At 40.2% G+C, this 10985-nt stretch overlaps 2 long non-coding RNA genes across 2 annotated transcripts in view; one reads left to right on the top strand and one right to left on the bottom strand.

Moving 5' to 3' along the window:
• Nucleotides 1-5145, top strand: part of LOC138172057 (uncharacterized) — a 6728-nt gene extending 1583 nt beyond the window's left edge. Inside the window, exons 2-3 of the long non-coding RNA XR_011171033.1 lie at nt 2776-2836; nt 3537-5145. This is a non-coding gene — a long non-coding RNA (uncharacterized lncRNA). The remainder of the gene's footprint in view (nt 1-2775; nt 2837-3536) is intronic.
• The window catches only part of LOC138172123 (uncharacterized), a 1064577-nt gene that overhangs the window by 656545 nt on the left and 397047 nt on the right, over nt 1-10985 (bottom strand). The gene's annotated exons all lie outside the window — the stretch shown is intronic.

Here is a 10985-nt window from a genome sequence, read left to right as displayed (position 1 = left end):
ATCTATCTATCTATCTATCTATCTATCTATCTATCTATCTATCTATCTATCTATCTATCTATCTATTTCTCCATCCAGATATCTCTAGCTATTTCTATACAAAGTACTTAAATGCAAGGTCATTCGTGAGGTGGGTACTTGCTCTCAGGGACTTCATAGCCTACTGTTCAGGGTCCATTTGGAACCCTAATGATTTCTAACCCAATAATGTTGTCCGGGAAACTAACTCGCAGCTTGAATTTACCACTTACAGCCCATGTGACCTTGGAGAGCTTGCCCCCGCTCCTCCCCCCCACCAAATGAGTCTCAACTTCCTGAACTGTTAAATTTGTGGTGAATTAGTTGATCTCTAAAATTCCTCCCATATTGAAATCCTATGTTTCTATAATTCTGTTAACTAACTGCTGATGTGGAAAAGACACTATGCATGATATTTCCTTTTTGTTTTAATGAACTAAAAGGTTTTGGTGGGGTATTAGAACCATTTGGTAAGATTTGTTGGGTGAAAATAAAACTTCATCATTTGAGCTGAAAAAATGAATATCAAATTATGTTGAGATCCATTATTTCTCATGAGTTTGCTTCCCTAGACTCTAGAGAGGATAGAACAGATAGCTAAATAGGGCAGAAATCTTGCTAGGACATAATGAAAAGCCTGTGACCTCTAGACATGGCTCATTTCCCCATATATTCATGCTGCCTTAGTCTCTAAATAATCACTAGGAACAATTGAAGGAGTCATGCTGGGCATGGTAGGAAAATGGGATCTTTTTGTTGTTCAGGCTTTTTTTCAGTTGTGGCTGACTCTTTGTGACCCTGTTTGGGGTTTTCTTGGCAAAGATGCTGGGACTGTTAGTTGGTTCCTTCTCTAGCTCATTTTACAGAGGAGGAAACTGAGGAAACAGAGTTAAGTGATTTACCTAGGGTGACACAGTTAGTAAGTGTCTGAGGCCATATTTGAACTCAGAAAGATGGATTTCCTGACTATAAGGTCCATACTCTATCCATTGTACCACCTAACTGCCATCTAAATGGAATCTTAGATTTTGATGTGGAAGGGACCAAGAGGGAACCATTGAACTTGAGGTATGCTCTCCACTATGATTTCTCCATGATAAATAGAGTAAAAGTCACAGTAAATGACATGTAGTACCAGGAAATGAAGTGGTCTGACCATAGATTGTGGTAACAGATGGTTTGCTAGAACTTCAAAATATTAAATTGAGCTTCTATGCATAGTCTGTAGAAAGACAAAAACAAGAATGCTACAGGTTAGACAGCCTTGGAAGGGCTGCCATTATTCTGGGGCGGGGGGAGGGGAGACATGCTCATGACTTTGCAGATCATTCACAAAGCATCTCTGAGTCTACCTTGCTTTGTAAACATCTTATAGAAGGGTTAAAATCATTTCTTCCCTATTTCTATGACTTGCAACTTGATCAACTAGGTTGGTGGTCTTCACCAAAAAAACAAAACAAAACAAAACAAAACAGCTCCCTGTTGACCCAGGAAAAATACACTCATCTCTCAAGTATTCCAAATCTTGCTTGCATCTAAGTTTTATTGTTTTCTCCTCTCAAAGTTGAGCCTGATATCTTTTAAGTGAAGAGTCATGGGAGACTGGTTCTTTAAAATTATTGTCAGGAAAGCACTGGAGGAGTGTAATGGAAAAAAATCCTTTCATCACCATTAACTGTTTAGACCCCTTGGGTTTACTGTTGTTTTTTTTTTTTTCTGGAAGCCCACTAAAACTCTGGTGAAAAGTATTTCATCTATTCATATTCTGAACTTTTTTATAGTCAAGAATTCTGGTTTCTAAAAATTAGCCCAGGAGCTAAGCATACTGTGCAAATTTTGAAATATTTTGTTAAATACTAAAACCTCAACAATTAAAGACCATTAACCAACTTCCAGCCTGGTCTTGGGAGGTTCTGTCATGTCTTACCTACATCAGATAAATGATTCTTTGGCACATTACTGTGTAAGGTTCTACTCTGTATTCCATTTACAATGAAGCATGTTTCTCAATCATTGCTTCCCCCCCCCCCACCTCTATGCCACTAATGCTGGATAGATTTGCCGGTAGAATGCTTACCTAAAGTGATAAGAAGCTGTGATTCAGATCCAAAATTGGGCTCTTCATTCTGGGCTGTGGTAAATCAACTCAACATCAGTATTTTCCTGATGCCCTTTTTAAGGTTACTCCATGGTGGGGCCTATTTCACAGTCTCCCTGGAGCATTAACTCTTTCCTCCTCAGACTACTATAGACCTGGATTGCTCCAGATAACACAGTGTATTTTGCGGTTATCTGTGCTTTGTCAGTGATATTCCCAGCACAGAGGCTGTTCAAAACAAACCTTCAGCTCTAGAGGATTAACTCAACTCCAAGATCTCACAGGTGGAATTGTAGTCCTATTATTTTCTGGGGAAGATGGAAGTGAGTGGCATGTTCTTCTTCGGGCTATACTGTCCAATGTTGGGCAATTGGCCAACATCATCCAACGCTCATACTCCAATTCATGATACTTGGAGCCTTGGGGAGAAACAAAGGAATCTATAGACTTTCAAGTTCTGCCTTTGAGGATTTTACAATTAATTAAGTCCTAGTGTTTGGATTTGGGGGTTCATCTGGGAAGTTTCCTTAGTTACCTTGCAATCAGAAGACAAGATTGATGACTGTAAAGTGCCATGCACATTCACAGAATATGAAGAATGTTTCTCTCTCCTTTCCTTTCCCCTGTTGGCCAACACCATTATTCTTCACTCTTATCAGCTTTTTGACTGGATTTCCCAGCTGAGCATCCGCTTATCTTCCCTCCAAAGTGCTAGTAATGGTGAGTACACAAAAATGTATGAAGGTGATGGAAAAGACATAACAAGGAGGGAGTAACTGGGGCTTTGCCGTGGGGAGCCATATTGGATAGGACCATACTTAAAAAATTTTGTCATCAGTTGCATAGAAACATAAATGCTTAGCACCTGTTAGCAGGAATGGTTAGTTAAAGTAGAAGTTATCAAATGGAAGACTGAGGTGAGTCTTTGATCTTCCTGCCTTGTTCTTCCCTATCCTAGTCCATTGATTCATGGCAGTGCCCCCAGCAGCAGCCTGGTGACAAGTTCCAAAGTCAATGTCAGAGCATTCCATCTGTCAAAAAGCATTTTTAAGCAATTCCTGTGTACCAGACCTTGTGTGAGGTTATTCCAGGTTATGGGGGGCACTAGGTAGGGTTATAGGTGATAAATCCAAAGATCTTTGGGGCAACATCTTTATCCATCTTTGGCCAGGGAAGATGCTATTGTAGAATGCAGAAATTGTGAAAGCATCCAGTGAGTTTAAATTCACACAAGGTTGTTTTTGCTTTTATGTCTTTTCCAGCACAAGAGATACTAGAGGCAAGAAATCTGATCAGACTTTTAGTTCGTTACTTTCAGTTTAAATAATTGTAGATTTCAGGGTATCAATTTCTGAAGCTTTATAGCATGTCCACCTTTTTGCTTCTACAAATTGATTAAGCTTTTTATTTGATATCCCAGAGGCCTCTGGAGACTTTCAGCCTATATTTCAGCCTTTGAAGAAATTCATACCCACAAGATATTTCTGCTGGACAATCTTCAAGGTCATTAATATAATGCTTGGGAATTTCCAAGCAAAAGTGGATTAAATCAGACTTTCTTTGCTCATCTGCTCATACCAACTCGGAACGGTTGTTTTTCTTAACATATTTTGGACAAAAACAATCCTACATTTGTCTAAACCCTTTAGGTGTGAGGAAGTAAAAGACATTTTATTTTTTGAAATGATAGCACAAATAAAAGGATAAAATTGCCTAAATTAGTTTAGTAAGATTTAATTTTTTGATGCAAAAAAGAGTGTCCAAGCATCTAAATTTAAGTTCAGAATAATATGACTTTATATTCCAACAACCATCAGTGAAGTCCTCTCAGAAAGTCTTATACAAGACCCTGTTGAACACGGGAGGGGAAAAGGGTGGTGGGGAGGAAAGGATGGTATATTTGCATTTGTTCTAAAATGAAATAGTGCCCACTCTCATATCTAAACCCTGAAAAAGGGACTGGCAGACATATGAAGGAGGGAAAGAGGAATTCTCCTATCTTGTACCTTTCCATACAGGAGGATACAATGGCACTTCTTTTGTTCTGATTTTTTGGAGCCCACTTTGACTTTTAAAAAGCATAATGGTAGGACTTTGGCTGTGGAAGGGATTGCAGTGGGGATCTGGTGTACTCTATTGCTCCTCACCAGTAACCCTTTCTATAACCTGCCTGTGAATTGCTCATCCAGTTTCTTTCTGAAGACCTCCAAGACAAAAGAAATCCACCATCTCCTTCAAAACAGTCCATTTCACTTGGGAACAGCTGTAATGACTGGGGAGTTTCCTCGGAAATCCTGTGCCTGTTTCTGCCTCTTTGTGACTTCCAGCAAGTATTCTCATTCTTCCCTCTGAGGCCAGACAAAGAGATTCCCCATGATAGATGAATACAGCTGTTTTACTGCCAATAACTCAACTCTTCTTAAAACTAAATATATTTCGCTTTTTCAGTTGGCTCTTACATGACATGGGCTTGAGGTCCTTCACCATCGTGGCTGCTATGCTATTGGAACTCTACAGATTTTTCATGTAGTTCCTAAATTTTGGTAAATAGAACTGAGCAGAAGATTCCAGATGTGGCACTACCTGGGCAGAGGATGATGGGACTGTCTCCTCATTGCTCCTGGAAAGCATACCACATGACCTGAGAGACAATAAAGGCTTGTGATTTCAAGTATGACTCAGGAGACAATTTTTTTTCCTCTGAAATGTAACTGGGTAAATAAAGACTGGGCTTTAAAGGTGAACCCATTGGTCAGCCCCTCAATTTAGCACCAAAAGCTCTCTAAAAGGCATTCTTGCAGGGTTATAAGTCAACTCCAAAAGACTCATGATGGAGAGAGATGTCTACATTCAGAGAAAGAAATAGAAAGAATAGAGTTTGAATACAGATTGAAGCAAAATACCTACTCTCTGTCTTTTCTGGTTTGGTTTGGTTTCCTTTTTCCTATTGTTCATTCCATCCAATACAATCCTTATTTATAACCTGATTAATGTCTAATGAGAAAGTATTTGCAGATTCTATACTTGATTGTATGCCACCATGGTGGGGAGGGAGGGTGAGAAAATTCGAAACTCAGGGAACTGTGGAATTGAATCTTGTAAACTAAAAGTAAACAAACAAATTAATAAAGACAAAAAAAGTTTAAAATAAAAGGCATTTTTTATGGTATTGGTGGACAAAAATGAAAAAATGAACAAAATGCCAGTTCAATGTAGGTAAAATTTAGGGGTAAAGGCAATTAGTCCTTTCAAAAATTCAGGATCACAACTGCTGGGGCGGGGTGGGGTATCGGGCTGGAACCCAGAGTAAATTCCAGTTCTTTACTTTTCTTCAGACCTTTGTGGTGTTTTTAATTGGTTTTACTGATAATTCCTACCAGTACAAATGCTAAGAGTCAAGAAGGTAGTTCCTTCAGTTCTCGGCAACCAGACAGTAGAACTTTGGTCTTTCCTTATATACATGGAGGGCTTTTGTTTACTTAGGTAGAATATAAGTTTTGCATCAGTTTTGCCCATTTCCAAGATTTAACCCATATGAATATCATGGTGTTTGAAGCTAAACTTAGCAGATAGGTGTCAGGCCAAGATCTACGAAAGGCTGTTCTTATTTGCCCAGTACCAGAGTAAGAAGTGTTTCAATTTCTATCTAATCCTTTTTTTATGATGTAGACCCAGCCAATGTCAATTCAGACACTCTTCTTTGATTTCTTCCTCTTTTCACTCTCTCACATTCTCTGTTTCTTTACTTTTCCCAACCCTCCCTGGAATCATTTACTTAGTTCATTTTTAAGAGAAGGAATGGCCAAGAGCTTCAAAAACCCTTTTATGGTGTTCTCTGTCCTTGGCTGAATAACATCCCATTGTGTGCTCACACACTTGCCAATGACTTTTCCAGTTTAGGGGCTCCATTAAAAGTCAGGAAGCAGTTTATACCCGGGAAATGGGCTTAGCAAACTTGTCTTTTCACCCTGACATGAACCATTTATTGTTTGTGACTTGGGTTGAAAGTCCTCATTGTCGTTAAAATAAAATCTCAGCTTCCCCAAGCTTTATTAGAGAGAAGTTTTTTTTTCCCTCTAACATTTGCCATTCTTTTCACCTTGACATTTATGTTAAAATTTAGTGTGTCTGATCTTTCCTGATCCATTTTCTCTTTTACTTAATCTAGAAGTTTGTCATGGCATGGCAAGAACTGCGAAAAGGGGGGAGAGGAAAACCCCTCTTATTTAGATTTAAAGGGATCGAGGAGAGGGTTCTATATGGGGAGAAATGTCTGAGTAAAGGAAAAGTGAGCAGCACATTTAGGGGAAAGTGAAATGACCAGTCTGCATAGGAAGGATGTGTTTGGGGGCAACGATGACTAGAAAGCTTCTGGGTTGTGGCCAACCAGATCATGACATTGAATTCCAGGCTCAGGAGGAATATCACAGAAGCATCATAACATCTGGTGTCAGAAGAATAACCTTCAGGTGCTGACTTTTCTGCTTGTTCTTTTTTCCAGTTTTGACTGTCCTGATGCCTCCTTGGGCTCCAGTTTTTCTCATCTCTAAGATGACTTGGCCTGCTAATCTTTATGGTCTCTTCTTGATCTAGCTTCTAATGCTGTGATCTTTCAATTCATGGCACAGTCATTTTTTTTCTTTTCTTAGACAATTTTTCTGGGTTTCTGTAGGAATAATATTAGAGTTTTCAAACTCTTTGGTTTTGAAAATAATAGGAAGGTCAGGTATGTGCATTATATATTAAACCTAGTCTATGCTTGCCCATTTCCTCATTTTGAAAGCAGTCAGAACAGCAACAGTCATTGGTGTTTGGGCAAATCTATAATATTATTCTCCTGTTAAAATGTTTAATGGAATTGTTACATAAACAGGAAATATATCAAATATATCCTCTAGCTGGCTAGTAAAATGTACCCATGAGTGGGGGCACCCCAGCTTTGATTTTGAATGGGACTTTTAGTTACCTCAGGGATGTAAAAAAAAAACAGAGACTGACTGGTCTTTCCTGTGCTAAGTTGATGACAATGCCTATGGTTAAGTTAGATACTAATGAGTCACAACTCATCCACTGCCTCCTTGAAAGCCATGTAGGGAGGATCCAGTGACAACATATATCCAGAAAGACTTCTTGTGCATCCAGTGCCATGTGAATGGCAGGGAGCACAGAAGGCGACGGCAGAAAGCCCTAGCACTCCCTTCCTGGCTCCCTTGGAGAGTAGTTCTGACTCTGGCTGACATGTTAGTCCTTTCTGATCCGAAGAAAGGAAGGGGACTGAAAGAGGAAAGGGGCTCAAGCACTCACCAAAGTGAGTGTGGAGGAGCACCTGTGGTGACTCACAGCTGCACTTAAGCAATCCAGCAGAGCAAGAGAAGCCACTAAGAGAAATCACCAAGAAGTGCAGGTGACGAGAAGACCTGGGATCCAGCAGCAGATTTGGCAGCCCAGGGTATGTCTGCGCAGAGTCTGTTTTTGCTGAGCTCACCCAGAGGGGCATCCTCAAGGCTGGTCATTCCTTTCTCCCCTTTTTGCTTTTCCTTCCTCTAACTACCCTGAGCTTGTGCAACTGTTCTCAAAACTGCCTCTTAAAGGTTATTTACCTTCCTGCTCTCCATATCTTTAAAACCATTTTTAAGATAGTTACAATTAACCACTGCATTGCTAATCCATGTGTTTTACTGCCCAAATGTGCCAGAGAGAGACAAAAGGGGCACACAACAAAAATTGATTTCACAGCTATGGTGTATTTCACTGGAGTAATTCCCACCTGGCTGGGGGATCATAGTATAAGAAGGTAATTATTAAGTCATAGTCTTCTAACTTACAAAGTGTAGTCAACAAGCAATTATGAAATTCCCATAAAGTGTCAGGTGCTGTGCTAAGTGCTGGCAATACAAAGAAATACAAAATAACTTACAAAAGAGTCCCTGCTTTCAAGGAGCTCAGAAAGTAATGAAACCCATAGTCTAAAGAGAGGAGATGTGATATGGGACCCTCATCTCTAGGCAAGCAGGTTCAGTTGTGGGGAGGTCTGATGAGCTAGCTGTCATTGGAAGATGGGACCCCGGATGCTTTTCTTTCCATTGTTCTAATATATCAGTTGGAAAAGAAGAGCAATCTTTGAAAGGAGAAGAGCCCCCAATGACTGGGAAGGTATTCTAGCATTCATGAGGGTGACGGCAAAGAAGAACAAATCCCACCCAAGCAGCAGCCTTTTGACACAGTGAGCTCAATCCTCTGCCATTACACATGTGTTATGGGACAGGCCTAGATCTGACTATGGGGTGCAGAAATGAGCCAGAGTTCTCAAAGGCTGTGCCCTAAAGCAATGAAACATGACTTTTGGGGAAGAGAACTAAGGAACCAAATGGTGGAAAACCATGGTTCTAGGTTATCACTGGAGATGTTTTACATCCATTATGTTGGAAAATATATTCTGTAGCCTTCTGTGAGAATAAACTCTAAGAGAAAAAAGTTTTTTTTTAAATATCTGACTCCCAATGAATCCCAAATCGATTCCATACAATGGATCCCAAATAGTGTATTTAATAACTTACTAATAGAATTATTTATTCATTCATTCATTCAAACATGCACTTTTTAAGTGTTTTCTGTATCCCTGCTTGATATCATCTCATATGTGTCCTTCCTTTTTTGGCTAAAGTCTTAAAGAATAATGTCTTCAATTGTTGTTTCCACTTCTTACCATGTCCCTCTTCTTAACTCTCTACAGTCTGACTTCTGACCTCATTCTAATAAAATGGCTATATCCAAAGTTATTTGATCTCTCTCTTTTTTTGCCTTTTGGAGGGCAATTGGGGTTAAGTAACTTTCCCAGGGTTACACAGCTAGTTTTTTTGTGTGGGTGTTAAGTGTCTGAGGCTGGAACTGAACTTGTGTCATCCTGACTCTGTGGCTGGCACTTATTTAATCTCTTAAAGGTCAAATTTACTAGCCAAATTCTCATCATTCTTGACATCTCAGCAGCCTTTAGCACCATTGATTGCTTTATCCTCCTTGATACTTTCTCTAGATTTTCAGGTCACCCTCTTTTCTGGTTCCCCTCTGTAACAGCAAGCACCCTGGCTTCCCCAGGGTGTCTGCCAACACAGGTTCTTGGATCTGCTTTGTTAAAGGAAAGCAACTCAAAATGGGTTAACAAGCTTACTTTAATCAGTCAGACCATATATCGTTTACATTGTTCAGGGGAAAAGGTCAGCACCCCGAACTTCAGAATATACAGGCAGAATTATCAAGACAGAAACAGATCAAGTAGACAGATTTCCAAACTGTCCAACCATTACATCCATACCCAGTCAACATCTGGGTTTTTCAAAGCCGGGGGGGCTCTGGACAATGGCTTTTCAGAATACAGATCAAATCACAGAACACTTCTCAAAGTGAGCCCCCAAAACAAAGCTACACATCAGGGCTTATATAGCCTTCTCCTGGCTCAGAGAATGTAACAACCTTATTGACTCACTGGCCAATCAAGAAGTATCTACTGAAAAACAAAGCCTCCCACCCTAGGCTTCAGGTGCACTTTAGCCTAGGGGCAGGGAAGATCTTTAAATGTGCATTTCCATTACACCCCCCTACCTATCAGATCACTCCTCAGTCTTTTTTGCTGAATCTTCATCCAGGAGACACCATTTACCCACAGGTATCCCACAGGGATCTGTCCTGGGTCCTTTCCTTTTCTTCTAAAATGTTTCACTGGTGAGCTCATCAGCTGCTCTACATCCAATTATCATCTCTAAGCCAACTTGTCAAATGTACTTATGTAGTTCTAAATGGCCTACTGGACATCTCAAACATGATGTCCTATAGACATCTTAAAATCAACATGTACAAATATGTCATTATCTTTTCCCCAAAACCCTTCCCTCTTCCAAATTCCCTATTATTGTCAAGAAATCACTGAGAGTTCAACCCCACAGGTGCAACCCAGATGTCATCTTTGACTGCTCACTTTCTCTGTGATACCCCTACCCAATGTTTTCGAATCTCTTACTAAGGATTTTCAATCAAATATGTCCCCTACTTTCCTCTGGCACCATCACCACTCTAGTGCAGAATCTCATCATCTCATGACAGAACATTACCATAGCTTAGCGGTGGGTGTGCCTGCCTGAAGCTTCTCACCACTCTCTTTCATTCTCCACAGCTGCCAAAATGATCTTCCTACAGTTCAGATCTAACTATGTCAGTCCCTGGCTAAATGAACTTCATTGGTTTCACAGCATGTCCAGAATCAAATGTAAAATCCTGTTTGGTGTGAAAGTCCTTCAGAATCTTGCTCTACCCTCTCCACCTTTGCAGGCTTCCAACACCTTTTATACCGCTCACCTCTCAGCTCCTGGATTCTGCCATCCAGCAGAACTCGATTCCTTCCTCTTCTTCCCATCAGACTCTCCCTGTCCCACTCCAGGTATCTGCCCCAGCCGGCTTGCAGGCCTCGACTCCTCTTTTTCTTCAGCTTGTTCTCTGGTGCTGCTTTAATTCCCTTCAAGTGGCAGTTGAAATGCTAACTTGTAGAAGAAGCTTTTCATGACTTTTCTTTATTCTACTGCCTTCCCCTCTGTTTTATTTCCACTTTATCCTGTACATAGCATGTTTGTACAGATTTCTTGACATCTTGTCTCCTCCATTAGATTGGGAGTTCCTTTAGATCAGGGACTGTCTTTTACTTTCTTTGTATCCCAAGCACTTAGCACAGTGCTTGCCACATGGTAGCACTTAATAAATAATTATTAACTTGGTGACCAAATCACTGTGCTCTTTGAGGCAAGAGATGGTTTCTTTTCTTTTTTCCTTTCTTCCTTTCTTTCTCTCTTCCTTCCTTCCTTCCTTCCTTCCTTCCTTCCTT

This window comes from Petaurus breviceps, unplaced genomic scaffold, assembly GCF_028583685.1.
Source record: "Petaurus breviceps papuanus isolate PSGF00001 unplaced genomic scaffold, PetGlider_PUasm1.0 490, whole genome shotgun sequence".
NCBI lineage: Eukaryota > Metazoa > Chordata > Mammalia > Diprotodontia > Petauridae > Petaurus > Petaurus breviceps.
Note: the sequence above shows the minus strand (reverse complement) of the source record. Positions and strands in the feature narration are given on the sequence as shown.